The sequence below is a fragment of the Hydractinia symbiolongicarpus genome, chromosome 10, assembly GCF_029227915.1.
Source record: "Hydractinia symbiolongicarpus strain clone_291-10 chromosome 10, HSymV2.1, whole genome shotgun sequence".
NCBI classification, from domain to species: domain Eukaryota; kingdom Metazoa; phylum Cnidaria; class Hydrozoa; order Anthoathecata; family Hydractiniidae; genus Hydractinia; species Hydractinia symbiolongicarpus.
The window spans coordinates 11,356,091-11,371,276 of NC_079884.1; positions in this window are offsets into that span (position 1 = coordinate 11,356,091).

Sequence of the window (15,186 nt, forward strand, 5' to 3'; positions counted from 1 at the left end):
ATGATGCATTTGTTTAAAAGCAACATTTTCTTGAAAGCAACAGAACTCTAAAAAAACCTAAGCTATTTAGGCTGTTTCTATGATGACAGGCGACATAATCCCTGTTCACGCTACTGAGTTGGGGTTGAATGCGTTGAAGACGTTGGTAAGATATGTATTATAAGTGGTTTGTTTAATTATTTTAAAAAGGCTTACTTCCATTAATATGTGATACCAATATAAATTGTCGTAATTCTTCCATCTATCCTGATATAAAATATATTTTGCGCGTTTTTGTACCTGGTTTTTACCAGGAGTTGGGCTTTTCACTTGCAAAGTTTTCCTGGAAAAAGTTATATACAAAGACGTCAGATTACGACAGTGGCTGGTGGACACTGGTTATATATAATTTTTAATGGTTAATTTTTAAGTTCTGAAACTTTTAGATAGTGTTGGCATGTTTTTTTCTTATAAGGAACACAAATTCTTTCTAAGATTCAATGTTGCTTTTCAGTTGTAGCTTACTTGTTACTTGTTATCTACTATTTATAAATTCACGTATTTTCTTGCTTCATCAAGCTAAATTAGTCAATGAAAAATTAAAGGTCGGTTTTGATTCCATTTTTCGTATGCAATTTACAAAACTTTTAAAACAAGGTAAGAATAGCAAACTATTATTGTTTGAAAAGTTTCCATTTTTTTCTCTTTCTGTTAATTCTCGCTCCCAGGGCATTACACTGTTATAATAGTTCGGGAGTTTCTGCCAAGTAAGCTAACATTAGGGGTTTATCTGAGGTGGAGTATTTCTTTTAGAGAAAAAGAATGCTTAGTAACATTTACATATATTTTTCTGCGAGTAACTATCCTAGCTGCCGACTTACAACTATTACAACTTTATCAGTATTGTATTAAACTAGTTGGAGAGCACGTGGAAAAATCAACTTTATAGACACTGACGAAACTGATAATTGTTCGTAACTTTACCCTTATACCTTTTTTTAACAAAGAAAATGCATCAAGGGAACAATTAAAGTTAATTCCCATGACTTTTTTGAAATAAAGCAAATGAGATGAATAACACTTGCTTGTCACAGGTATTTTGTGTATCCATAGCACGACACGAGTGTTTTAGTATACTAGTCGTTAACCCGTGGAAAAATCTACGGGTTCGCCCGTCCTTTTTATACCGCATCACGTGCGTCTCGCTACTTGCGCAGCTAAGCTACCATTTTGCGTGACAGACTGACAGACAGACGTATACGGGTATTATAATTAATATACTAGTTTATAGTTGAAACTACTTGCCGCCCTTGTTTACCGTGATACGACAGTTGTTCTTTCAAAGCTGATACATATGCACCCCTTATTTTCCAAAGCGATGATTAGCCCCAACACCAACCTCGAGGTTGTGGTCAAAGCTGCACCAACACGCGAAGTGCACAATGAAAGAATACTCAGTGCGCTTTATCTGATCACGTGTGCACATTCTACCTCCGCAAGCCTCTATGCTAGGTTTAAATCTGGAAGTTACATGCACATTCGATTTTGTTTCTAGTGGATTTTTTCAAGAGCAGCAAACAGTCTATAACTATTAGAATCGGGAAAGAATAACAAAATATTTCCAGTTAAGTTTTTAAAGAATTATTTTGCACAGTATTATATACAGTGATATACGGTTGAATTTCTTGCTACATTCTACCTCACCATAAATTGGAGTATATTTATACTGTTTTGCATGCACAATTGATACTTTCAAAATGTTTAAAATGCAATCTGTGAAGCATTTAAAATAAAACTTTATAAATATTTATTTAAAAAAGAAATTAAAAAATCCCAAAAATAAGATTTTAGGACAAAATAACACTTTTTCAGACACACGCATAAAAAATGTAAAAGTATATATCATACAACATAAAAATATAAAAAAAAATCAGGCCAACGATTACTTTAAAAGTATTAAAGCTGCAGGTCTACTATAGACCTGTAGCTTTAATACTTTTAAATCAAATTTATAGGTTAAAATATGTTAAAGGCATAATCTATAAAATCTGCAAAAACAAAATCTATAGATGTATGCATCAATTCATGTTAATGGTGGCAAGTTTTTCTGCAACTTTAAGCCAAAAAACCTTGCGGTTTACTGGAATCATTTACAAGTACGTCCTTTATATTTCCAGTTAGGATCTCCATTAAATTTTTCCTGACTCTAAAAAATATATAATTGATCAAAAATGAAGTTATAGTTTAAGGATTAATCAGTCACATGCGGGTAAAACAGAAAAAAATCATTTGTCAACAACTATATAATGGGTCTATTCAAACATGCGTACATACTATGAATCGTCAATCTTATACTCCATTGTATGCATTGCTGTCGACTTACCCCTTTCCCGGGTTACAGAACATCCCTCCCCGAAAAATCAACTTAATGACTATTAATTATAACACGTTACTTGAAAAAAGGACAATTGTTAACTGTGGCAGGTCTAAGGTGTTAAAGTTGAAATAACCACGCACTTTTTGCAGAAAAGATACCTAAAAAAACGCAAAATTTTTTTAAAGCGTATATAGATATGTAAGCCCTTCGAAGACCCCCTTCCCCTTGTACACTTTGATACGCTTTCAGACTACCTCTACGCCTCCTTTTTCTTTGAACATGCTAGCTACATTACTTTCTGTGAACGACCCCATAAACCTTTGTTGCTGCAAAGCTAAATGGACGTTTGTCATGGTGGGTGGGTGGTTTCGTGAAGAACGCCAGGAGCAACTGTAGAATTTGTGCAGAAACCTTGGTTATCATATAAAAGCTGCAAACGCAAATACGCAGTTCTAGCTACACACAAAGAATGGGAATTTCCAAGTGGACTCAGTGAGTAAGTGCGTAACTGTGTTGCAGTTTATATTTTATTAAATCTTTTTGTGTACATTTTCTAAAGTTTAGCCGAACGTCAATTGAAATTATCTGAGGTGGAGTATTTCTTTTAGAGAAAAAGAATGCTTAGTAACATTTACATATATTTTTCTGCGAGTAACTATCCTAGCTGCCGACTTACAACTATTACAACTTTATCAGTATTGTATTAAACTAGTTGGAGAGCACGTGGAAAAATCAACTTTATAGACACTGACGAAACTGATAATTGTTCGTAACTTTACCCTTATACCTTTTTTTAACAAAGAAAATGCATCAAGGGAACAATTAAAGTTAATTCCCATGACTTTTTTGAAATAAAGCAAATGAGATGAATAACACTTGCTTGTCACAGGTATTTTGTGTATCCATAGCACGACACGAGTGTTTTAGTATACTAGTCGTTAACCCGTGGAAAAATCTACGGGTTCGCCCGTCCTTTTTATACCGCATCACGTGCGTCTCGCTACTTGCGCAGCTAAGCTACCATTTTGCGTGACAGACTGACAGACAGACGTATACGGGTATTATAATTAATATACTAGTTTATAGTTGAAACTACTTGCCGCCCTTGTTTACCGTGATACGACAGTTGTTCTTTCAAAGCTGATACATATGCACCCCTTATTTTCCAAAGCGATGATTAGCCCCAACACCAACCTCGAGGTTGTGGTCAAAGCTGCACCAACACGCGAAGTGCACAATGAAAGAATACTCAGTGCGCTTTATCTGATCACGTGTGCACATTCTACCTCCGCAAGCCTCTATGCTAGGTTTAAATCTGGAAGTTACATGCACATTCGATTTTGTTTCTAGTGGATTTTTTCAAGAGCAGCAAACAGTCTATAACTATTAGAATCGGGAAAGAATAACAAAATATTTCCAGTTAAGTTTTTAAAGAATTATTTTGCACAGTATTATATACAGTGATATACGGTTGAATTTCTTGCTACATTCTACCTCACCATAAATTGGAGTATATTTATACTGTTTTGCATGCACAATTGATACTTTCAAAATGTTTAAAATGCAATCTGTGAAGCATTTAAAATAAAACTTTATAAATATTTATTTAAAAAAGAAATTAAAAAATCCCAAAAATAAGATTTTAGGACAAAATAACACTTTTTCAGACACACGCATAAAAAATGTAAAAGTATATATCATACAACATAAAAATATAAAAAAAAATCAGGCCAACGATTACTTTAAAAGTATTAAAGCTGCAGGTCTACTATAGACCTGTAGCTTTAATACTTTTAAATCAAATTTATAGGTTAAAATATGTTAAAGGCATAATCTATAAAATCTGCAAAAACAAAATCTATAGATGTATGCATCAATTCATGTTAATGGTGGCAAGTTTTTCTGCAACTTTAAGCCAAAAAACCTTGCGGTTTACTGGAATCATTTACAAGTACGTCCTTTATATTTCCAGTTAGGATCTCCATTAAATTTTTCCTGACTCTAAAAAATATATAATTGATCAAAAATGAAGTTATAGTTTAAGGATTAATCAGTCACATGCGGGTAAAACAGAAAAAAATCATTTGTCAACAACTATATAATGGGTCTATTCAAACATGCGTACATACTATGAATCGTCAATCTTATACTCCATTGTATGCATTGCTGTCGACTTACCCCTTTCCCGGGTTACAGAACATCCCTCCCCGAAAAATCAACTTAATGACTATTAATTATAACACGTTACTTGAAAAAAGGACAATTGTTAACTGTGGCAGGTCTAAGGTGTTAAAGTTGAAATAACCACGCACTTTTTGCAGAAAAGATACCTAAAAAAACGCAAAAATTTTTTAAAGCGTATATAGATATGTAAGCCCTTCGAAGACCCCCTTCCCCTTGTACACTTTGATACGCTTTCAGACTACCTCTACGCCTCCTTTTTCTTTGAACATGCTAGCTACATTACTTTCTGTGAACGACCCCATAAACCTTTGTTGCTGCAAAGCTAAATGGACGTTTGTCATGGTGGGTGGGTGGTTTCGTGAAGAACGCCAGGAGCAACTGTAGAATTTGTGCAGAAACCTTGGTTATCATATAAAAGCTGCAAACGCAAATACGCAGTTCTAGCTACACACAAAGAATGGGAATTTCCAAGTGGACTCAGTGAGTAAGTGCGTAACTGTGTTGCAGTTTATATTTTATTAAATCTTTTTGTGTACATTTTCTAAAGTTTAGCCGAACGTCAATTGAAAGTTTAGAAAAATGCGGGTGCTCTCTCTTTCCCAAATCCAAACTTACACATTATTTTTGCACAGCTGAATTTCAGGGGTGATTACTTTACAGGACTTTACAGAACTTTACATAAAGAAAAACAATTAAAATACTGCAGCTACTTACATTTACACAGACATATAGCTAGCTACCTCCAGGGTTTAGGCTTTTTAAACAGTGTTCAAATGATGAGTCCAGCATGGGTATTGATCTAGCTAGCTATCAACATTATCAACAAATTATTTTTCACAGCTATGTAATGCAAGAATGTATAAAGTTGTCATCATTAAAAGATTCTTCCAGATCACTGTCATCATCGCATCAGTCTCAGTTACACAGTGATACTCACTCAAACCTTTCTATAGTCGCCGCTATGCGTTTGATTGCCGAAACCTGGCTTTTAAGTACAGCTTCACAATTAAATTTAGGTTCTATTCGTTTATTTTAAAATTGTGCTACTTCGAAGCTGTACTACTTAAGAAGTTTGTTTACACGAAATCAAGTAGTACAACACGAGCGCAAGATTTCGCTCAGCAAAAAAATCTTTTTATTCACGTCTGGCGGACTAAGAGCAACTAGTCGTTAACCCGTGGAAAAATCCATGGGGTTGTCCGTCTTTAAATTACACGCTATTTTGTGTGCCTGTTGCACGACACTTTTCTTGCAACAAGAGCAATAGCATTTAGCTGAGAAAAAACAGGTATTATTGCAGAAGTTAGTCGATAGCCCGTAGGAAATCCACGGGAATTCGTACCACTCCGCTTTGGGGTGATAGAGACGGACCACGGCTTTTATTATGGAGAACATTTAAGGGGAAATTTCCCTGTTTGTATAATTTTTGTTGTATTTTTTTCCGTTATACTTAGAAATTTCAATAAGTTAGTGCTTTGTTACTGAAATTAATTTTAAATACTTTGGGTAGGTGTGACACTATTTATTTTATGGTCTTAGGACACATAAAGACCAAAAAAAGTTGTAGTATAGAGTAGCACTTTAGCATAAATTTTAGGTGGCCTGGTTGGAGGATGAATATCTTCCTGTTTTATTATCACCGTGCAGAAAAAAACAATATCTTCGTGTTTTACTGAGATATGTACTTTTTGTATAGGGCGATGACAGTATTCTAAAAAGCCCATTTGCGGTTGGTAAGAAACGTTTTCTTGTAATTGAAAAATCTTAATTTGTCACGTTTGAAATTGTATAGATAAATACATATTAATTTTGCAAAGCTATTTGAATAGTAAAACGTAATGATTGATCACATTATCACATTCATGGATAATAAAAGTTTCCTGATGTAATAAATACTCGATTGTTGGTGCATGTTGCAAAATGTTTGTTATTACTCGAGGAAAAATTCAGTTTAGGTGGAATTTTTGTTTTTAGATAAAAAAAAATAGTGAAGAATTCAGAGATTTATAAGTTTTTATTCAAAATCAAAGCGATGAACTTTTTTGTTCTTGCCGTTATACTCTTTGGTCTAGCTTTATGCGGCAATGTTTATGGTACATGCAATGCTTTTTTGGCTAAGGTTCGACAGTACAACATATTATCATTAGTTTCTTTGACTTCTTCCACTGATGCAAATTTCGACGATGTTAGATCCATTGTACTGGCAGCTTCTTTTGAAAGTATTTGGGCGCAGAATTTCTTAAATCACCGTTATATTGGGTATATTTCAATAGACGTTTGCAATGACACAAATGTGCTAATGGAAAATATATTGACGCTTCTGTTAAGCCCTTCAGCAGCAAACGTATTTGCAGTTTATTCCGCGATGTCGTTTGATATGACAAAATTGGCAGCATCACTGTTTTTACCATACAACATACCATATTATTCTCAAACCTTTCAAGACATGTACCCAAGCCAACTATTAAATAGTGAATACAACGTCTTCCAAAATGAACTATTCCATAAGTACAATTACGTGTTGCCAAAGGCATCTGACGGCTCTCACACTCTTCTACTCAAGATATTCATATGTGAAAATGATACAAAATGCTTAACAGCTAACCATTCTTTAGAAGGTCTGAAGTCTAATAAAATGTGCTTAAAAGCCAGGTATATGAACATAGATATGGAAAACGAGGTCAACACCACGTTGGATTTATTAAGAAATCAATCCACTGATTATGTGCTGTTAGTTGGAGACTTTTACACCACGGATAAATTTGGGCTGCAAGTGCATCGCTTAGGCCATAGTGTACAGACATCAATTTCGATGGATAAATATTACGCGAGGTTATGCAGGGAAGCGCACAAAAATCAGCCAACGTTTTATCGTCTTCAGAACTGTGACAACTATACAATTTTTTTGGACTTTCATTCTAACAATTTCTTTATGAGAAGTATGATACATTTTATATTATTATCCACAGTAGCTGTACAAATTCCGAAAAGAAATGCAAACCAATACTATTCTCGTCTTTACAATAACTCGCAGTACCTTCATGGACATTGTAAAATACCAACTTATTGTGCACCTGGTACAGAGTTAGTGTTTGATCGCTATCAAGAGAAAGATTGGGATGAAAGTTTTGGGTGGACATGTAGAAAGTGCTTATGGAATCGGATTAAACAAAAACACGGTCAGAATTGCACTTTATGCCCCAAAAACATGAGAGCAGATAAAAATAGAAGTTCTTGTTTTGATCCTTATCAAGAAAGATGGTTGAAAATTGATCATCGAGACGGTTTGTATTTATCCTTGGTTTCAGTATTTACAGCTTTGATGATATCAGCATCACTAGGTATTTTCATATACCATAGAAATACACCGATTGTTATGTCATCTGATAAGTATATAACATTCTTACAGTTATCAATTCAAGTAGTACTCTCAGCTTCACTAATACCACTGTTCACAGGAAAACCAAACAACGACACATGCATTGGCCGGCTGGTGATTGTTGGTAGTTTACTAACCCTTTCTACCTCAATAACTTTGTGCAAAATACAGAAATTTTTGAGAATATTTCAAACTCAATTAAAGTTGAATAAAAAAGAAAAGACACTTATTACAGTAGCTGAGATATTTTTTACTTTCCTGGCTGTAGTGGTTTTCGTTATCCTCATGATCGTGTCGCTTCATATTAAGTCTGCAGAATCAAATGAAATACTATCAGTTAAATTATTGACACGGACAGTATTTTGCAAGACTGATTTTCATATCCAAGTTCAGTTCATTTACGTCACAATCTTGATGGTTGGCACTGGAATACAAGGAATTCGTGCCAGAAGACTTCCAGCGGCTTTTAAGGATAGTCATGTGTTAACATATACATCATTTCTATCAGCGTTAACACTTGCAGTTTCGAGCGGAATATTTTACACTCAACAAGATCATTACATTAAAACATTAGTGATCGCCATTAATGTGTTGTGTTTGGTGAATATTAATTTTATCTTTCTGTATGGGTATAAGACATACGTAATTATATTTCGTCCACAAAGAAATAGAAAATCTATCATTCGAAAGCAAATTATGGAAAGGAATACTAAAGATGTAGTGAATAAGACTTAAATGTATAATATTAGTTATTTTTGATTTGTTCTTAATCAGAGAAAAATTCGGGATAATTTCAAATTTTTTGCGCTAAGGAATGAACAATCAAAAAAGAAATACATAAATAAGGGAGGAAAAGTGAATGAAGTATTGTAACATTGTTTTGTTTTGAACGTTTTGGAGTTGAGAACACCATATTTGTTTTAAACCTTCCCAGTTCGCAATATTCGATTAAAAAATGTAGTGAAAGGATAGAACGGGTTTGTGTATTTATTGATTGATTGTAACTTAGGTGTAGGTACCTCCCATAACTTGGCGGGGTTTTTCTAAATCAGTTAGACTGGATCCACATGGAAGAAAAAACTGTTTTAGGACTTTTCAAACTAAAACAAAAATGATTAATCCCTTTAAAACAGTTATGTTCAGATGGAGAGAAATTATGTTTAAAGATGTTAAAGCATTAATCCATTGAATCTCAAGAAGGGTTTAACCTTCAGAAAAAGTTATATTTGAAAAACCGTTTAGTACTAAGACCTTAAGAACATTTTTGTCGTGCATGTGAGTTTATAATTATGTTGTAATGTAAGTAAGCAATTTTTGTTTGTTTTAAATAATTTAATGAAGGTTATTTCTTTTTAATGATTTGTTTAATAAATAAAAGAGCAACCTACAGGCACCATTTTTTAAGGAGTTTCTTTTTTTTGTTTAAACAACTGCCAGTCATTTATTTACCGGATTTTTTGGGTTTCGCTACTGCGACAGACAGACAGACGTATACGGGTATTATAATATAGATAGTCGTTGCCCGTGGAAAAATTCACGGGTTCGCTCGTCCTTTATATTTATCCGTCGCAACAAAGTGGATAAAAATATATCGCATTTGATATTCGTGTTTCCGTAACATCATTTTCTAACTCAGCGGGGGGTTTGCACAGAGACAGACAGACAAAAGACGACTATTATTAAAGAGATTCATCGAGTTATCAGTACGGTAAATTGGTTGTTTTTGTAACGAATAAATTATACCATTCGTAGTAAACAACATGGATTATTATTCTATCAGTGATAAGGGAATTTTCGAGACTTGCTTCTACATTTAAATTGTCATTAAATACTGCGTGGTTTTACAGTACAACTTGTAGATCTTGTTTCAACGCAGTAACTTAATTGGGGATTGAGCTTTAAACCTATTTTTGTAGGCAGAGATGAGAGTAAAAATTTCCAACCTGGCATACTTTTGTTAACAGCATTAGCAGAGATAAGACTTTGGTAATTTACAATTCTGGAATGACATGATCAAAATAACGTTTTGCAAAAATTTTAGGCAAATGACATGCCACGTCCATTTTAAAAGCTCTATTGTGTATGTTTCACTTTCTATGTTACAAATAATTCTAATATTTTCACTCTTGCCAAAACGCTCATATTAACACTCCAGGGTAGGTCTTCCAAAACTGCTATTTTGGCAAAAGATGCAAAGGCTTAAATTATTGCTGGCAGTCATTATTTGAGGTCTATTTTTAATTTCCATGTGATAGGGTCAACCAAGAGAATTATGGGAGTAGGACTTCGCTCGCTCCCATAAAAATTGATCTAAATAGGGTCAGGAGAATTATTTTTTTTAACAATTTCGCGTTAATTATTTACTGAAATATTAATAGGAAATATTAATAGGAAAGTAGCAATTCGCAAAAAAAAAAAAAAATAAAATAAAATTTTAGGAACTTCTGAAAGTCAGTTCTCGCGGAAATAGCTTTATTTTTCCCTTCCTTTTTTTACAATTTTGATTTGGATAAGAAATAACAATAACTTTGTTAGCAAACCATTGATTAAATCGGTTGATAAAAAGTAAAAGAAGTTTCGTAAAATAGATCATTTTTCTATATTTTTGTCGGTTCTTGATAAGATGTTCTTGCTGTTTCTATTTACTCTAATGTGCAGATTTACAGACTTCGTTAAAACGTCATTGAAAAAGTGTGGTAATAAACAAAATATTGCGACATGTCTTAAACTACAATCTATTTTAAACTCGATTTTACTCACACTTCTGTTGTATTGTTAAAATTTTAAACTACACAAGTAAATAGAGGTCAACCACAAAGTTAGTCTTTTCCAGAATAGTTTTTACGCGCAAACTGACCGTCATTTGAATAGTCATGTCGCAAGGAAAGAAAGGCTCCGGGACATCTCTACCTCCTGTGTTAATACCTTTATTTCTTAATACCTACATTTTGTTCAAAATGGTGACAGAACGGCTAGTTCGTGATATAAAATAGAGGACCAGAATATGTACGACGGGTGAGCTCGTAAACTTTTCTACGGTCTAACGACTAGTTTTTTTAATAATAACGCTCGTCTGTCTCCGAGCGATTTTATAGTCGTGTTACGGACACACGAAAAAACAGCATTCAGACAAATACATGTAAGTATGTGAAAGTAACAAGATCCACGAACTTTTAATACAACTTTACGTCCCAATTTTCCGTCCCAAAACAGTTATGTTTCTTTTGCTTTCCACTGTGAGTACTTATTTAAAATTGGCCTAAAAGATTTTAAGGATACTAAAAAATAAATTTCACAATATGAATCTAAAAAATAATTATATTTTCGTAAAAATATTAAATTTTTATCTCGATAAAATTAAACGTTTCAGCAAGTGTCCATGCTTCCAACCGGAAAATTAAAGGAAAAAAATCCATTTTGTTATGTTGTTAAAACAAAAATGCTGACTAAGATGACAGTTTCTTCTTAACGAGGGTCAATCATCAGGGTCAACAAGCGTCAGTCAAATTCGGGTTCCTTTATCATTAGGAAACATCCTGTTGTTTGTCTTTTACAACGTTGATACTATTCCAGACTAATTTATTAGAATATTATTTTATCAATTCTTTCTACTTAATAATATTCAATAATTTAAATCCCTGACCTGTGTTGATTTTAATTATAAATGATTGTAAATCAATCTTATAAATGTGTTGTTACTTCATTCAACCGCGTACAGTACTCAAAATAACTGGAAAGTTTACTTAAGAGAATTGCTACTCATAAATTAATACAATCAGAAACTGGAAAGTAAAGGACTGAGTAAAAATTTTGAAGAAGAAAATGGAGTTAATAAAAATTGTTGTATACGCTAAGAGATATTTTCTCTTTTTACTGTTTTTTATTTCATTAGTGAAACAATCTTCTAGCAAGTGTCGGGCACATTTTACAATTTACCGTCAACACAATTTACTGTTGTTGATGTCGTTAACGACAGAACAAGGAAAACAAGACATCAAGTCGGTGGCATTAGGAACTTTATTTATGCAGTACTATGAACCTTTAATAAGAAAGAATCGAAACATTGGCTTCATAGGAATAGATGTTTGTAATAGCACTGATATATTGGTGGATGCACTCGTAGAAATTCTCTTAAGACCAAACTTTTCACGAGTCGTCGCTGTTTTCTCCGTCATGTCATTCGAGATGTCAAAGTTCACAGCAGCTTTCTTGACAAGCTTCAAAATTCCATATTTTTCATTAACTTCGAAACCTATGTTTCCCAATCAACTCTTTGAAAGTGGCTATAATGTATTCCAATATGAGATTTTCACAAAGTACAACCAACGAAATCCACAAACAATTAATTCTTTGTACCCTCAATATTTAAAAATTATATTGTGCGATAACTCTACAAGATGTTTCAAAGAAATTCATTCAGTAGAGATCCTTAAAGAGAAGAAAGTATGCTTGAAGTCGAAATATCTGAATGTAGATGACAATGAAAAGCGAAAGATAACATATAACCTGATCAAAAACATTTCAACAAACTACCTTATCTTAACTGGAGATCATTATGTCGTAAACAAATATCAAAGAACTTTGCAAGGTCTTGAAGGTGTTGTTGTTTCAAGAAGGCGACTGAAGAGGTATATTTCTTCTTTATGCATATGGGGGCATCGAGTTTCTTCGTATTTGTTTCAATCGCCTAACTGCAGTAACCATAATGTTTCGTTAGATCTTTTTTCCAATTACTATTTCATGGATAGTGCCATAAATTTTGTTCGTCAAACATATGTCCAAAACATGCTGAATATATTGCCAATTGATAGTGTTATAAATTACTACGAAACGCTTTCAAACAATTCGCAATTTATTGTAGGGAAATGTAAATTTCCCCATTGTGGCGATGGCACGGAGGTAATGTTCGACAGTTACCATGAAAACGGATGGAATGAGAGTTTTGGATGGATTTGCAGGAAATGTATTGGTAATCGTGTCAAACGAGGAAATGGAAACTGCACAAAATGTGCTTGGGGTGAGATAGCAAATGAAGGCAAGACTTTGTGTTATGATCCATTCGAAAAGAGATGGCTCAGTTTTACAAATCCTGACGGAATACGGTTATTAACAGCCTCTATTCTGTCTGCCGCTATTATATGCTTAACTTTTACTGTTTTCATTTGCCATAGGAGAACTTCAATCGTTTTGTCATCGGACAAAACCGTCACGTACATTCAGCTTGTTACTCACTTTGTACTTGTATTATTTGTCATCCCGCTGTTCATAGGCAAACCAACTGATTTGATCTGTAATTCCAGACCAGTAATTATAGGCATTTTATTGTCACTGTCTACGTCCACAACCTCCTACAAAATACAGAAGTTTTTGCGAATATTTAGAGCTAAATTTAAAATAACGGCAACGAAAACACTATTAGCTACATCACTCGAGATAATGGTGGTCGGTGTAGCTGTGATTTTTTCGATTTGCCTAATGTTCATCATGTTTCAGTTATTTACTGTACAATCAGTTGAAGTCTTCTCGTCTGATAACTTTACTCGAACAGCTTTTTGCTCAACAGACATCCATGTGCGCGCTCAATTTGTGTATGTCACAATCTTATTCCTTGGAGCAGGAATACAAGGATTTCGCGCACGTAAACTTCCTGGAACATTTAAGGACACTCATGTGTTAACATATACATCATTTCTATCTGCATTAACAATAGCAGTGTCAAGTGGAATATATTACACTCAACAAGATCATTACATTAAAACATTAGTGATCGCCATTAATGTGTTGTGTTTGGTGAATATTAATTTTATTTTTCTGTATGGGTATAAGACATACGTAATTATATTTCATCCAAAAAGAAACAGTAAGTCAATTGTACGAAGAGAGATAACGACAAGAACGGAAAAGAATGTAGCAAACATGTTTTCACTTCCTCGTTAACCTCTTTGGCATCCATGTACTTCCCATGTATTTTTCTCTATCCTATATTGACGAGAAAATGTAATGTAATGTAAATTTAACATAAGAAAATGAACTTTATAACTTGTAAAGAAATAAATACAGCTTTAAATGTAATTTTGTATAATAAATATTTTTTTAAAGAGGCTATTCTTTTTCTTTATACAAAGTTACAAGACAACACAGTTTCTCTTACATTCAGACATAAGATATTTAACCCTATTCGGTCCGGGGGGGGGCGGATTCCGCCCCCCCCTGACGGTTTTTTTTTAATAACTCCTGATTGCTTTGTTATATGGCTATGATATTTACTGAGTTTCAACATTTATCTATTAGACACCTGCATGCTAATTTTTTAGGTCCCATACCTTTCAGAAGCTTTGATATTGGCCATTACTCGAAACTACCCCTAAAAATCTCTATGAAATCTTTATAATGGGGAAAATATAATAACTCCTGTTAGGATTATCCTTAGAACTTGAAACTTGCAACACAGCTTTGTTTCATCAAGAAGAATCATTTTCAATAATTTGAACACGTGACTAATCCGATTTCCCGATTTTGTCGGATTTTACCCGAAAATAGGAAAAAAACGGATTTTCGGGCAATTTTTGGCAATTTTTCATCCGATCCATGTAAAAACCGGAAGATATGTTAAATAAATTTTATTTTGCTTTCAGAAACTTCAAACAGAAAGTAAAAATTCGCTCTAGAACAAAAGTAATTATATTTTAAGCAGATAGTGGCATTTTTAACAATTTTCAAGCTTTTGATGACGTCACAGAAAACGTGCTGACGCAAGCAAATTTTTTTGGCGCCATTTTGTTCCTTTTATGACGTACTATAAGTGTGCCAAGTTTGATTCAATTTGAACAACCCTATGAAAAGTTATTGAGGGGGGGGGCGGAATCCGCCCCCCCCCCCCCCCCCCCCCGGTCATAGTATGTTCGAAAAACCCCGGACCGAATAGGGTTAATAATACTAGTTGTTAGCCCGTGGAAAATCCACGGGTTCGCCCGTCCTTTTTATACCGCATTGCGTGCGTCTCGTTACCTGCGCAGCTAAGCTACCATTTTGCGTGACGGACAGACGGACGGACGGACAGACGTATACGGGTATTATAATACAGACTATTGAAATGCTGGTACTGCTATCAACGAGGGTATTGCTAAAGAAGCTCTTAATTGACTTAGGGATGTTGTATTGAATCAAGGACCTATGTCCAGGACCTATGGATTTTGTATTGAATCCAGGACCTAACAAATATGTTCGGACAACAGTAACGAGATAATCAGTAAGGAGAGTTTATTGG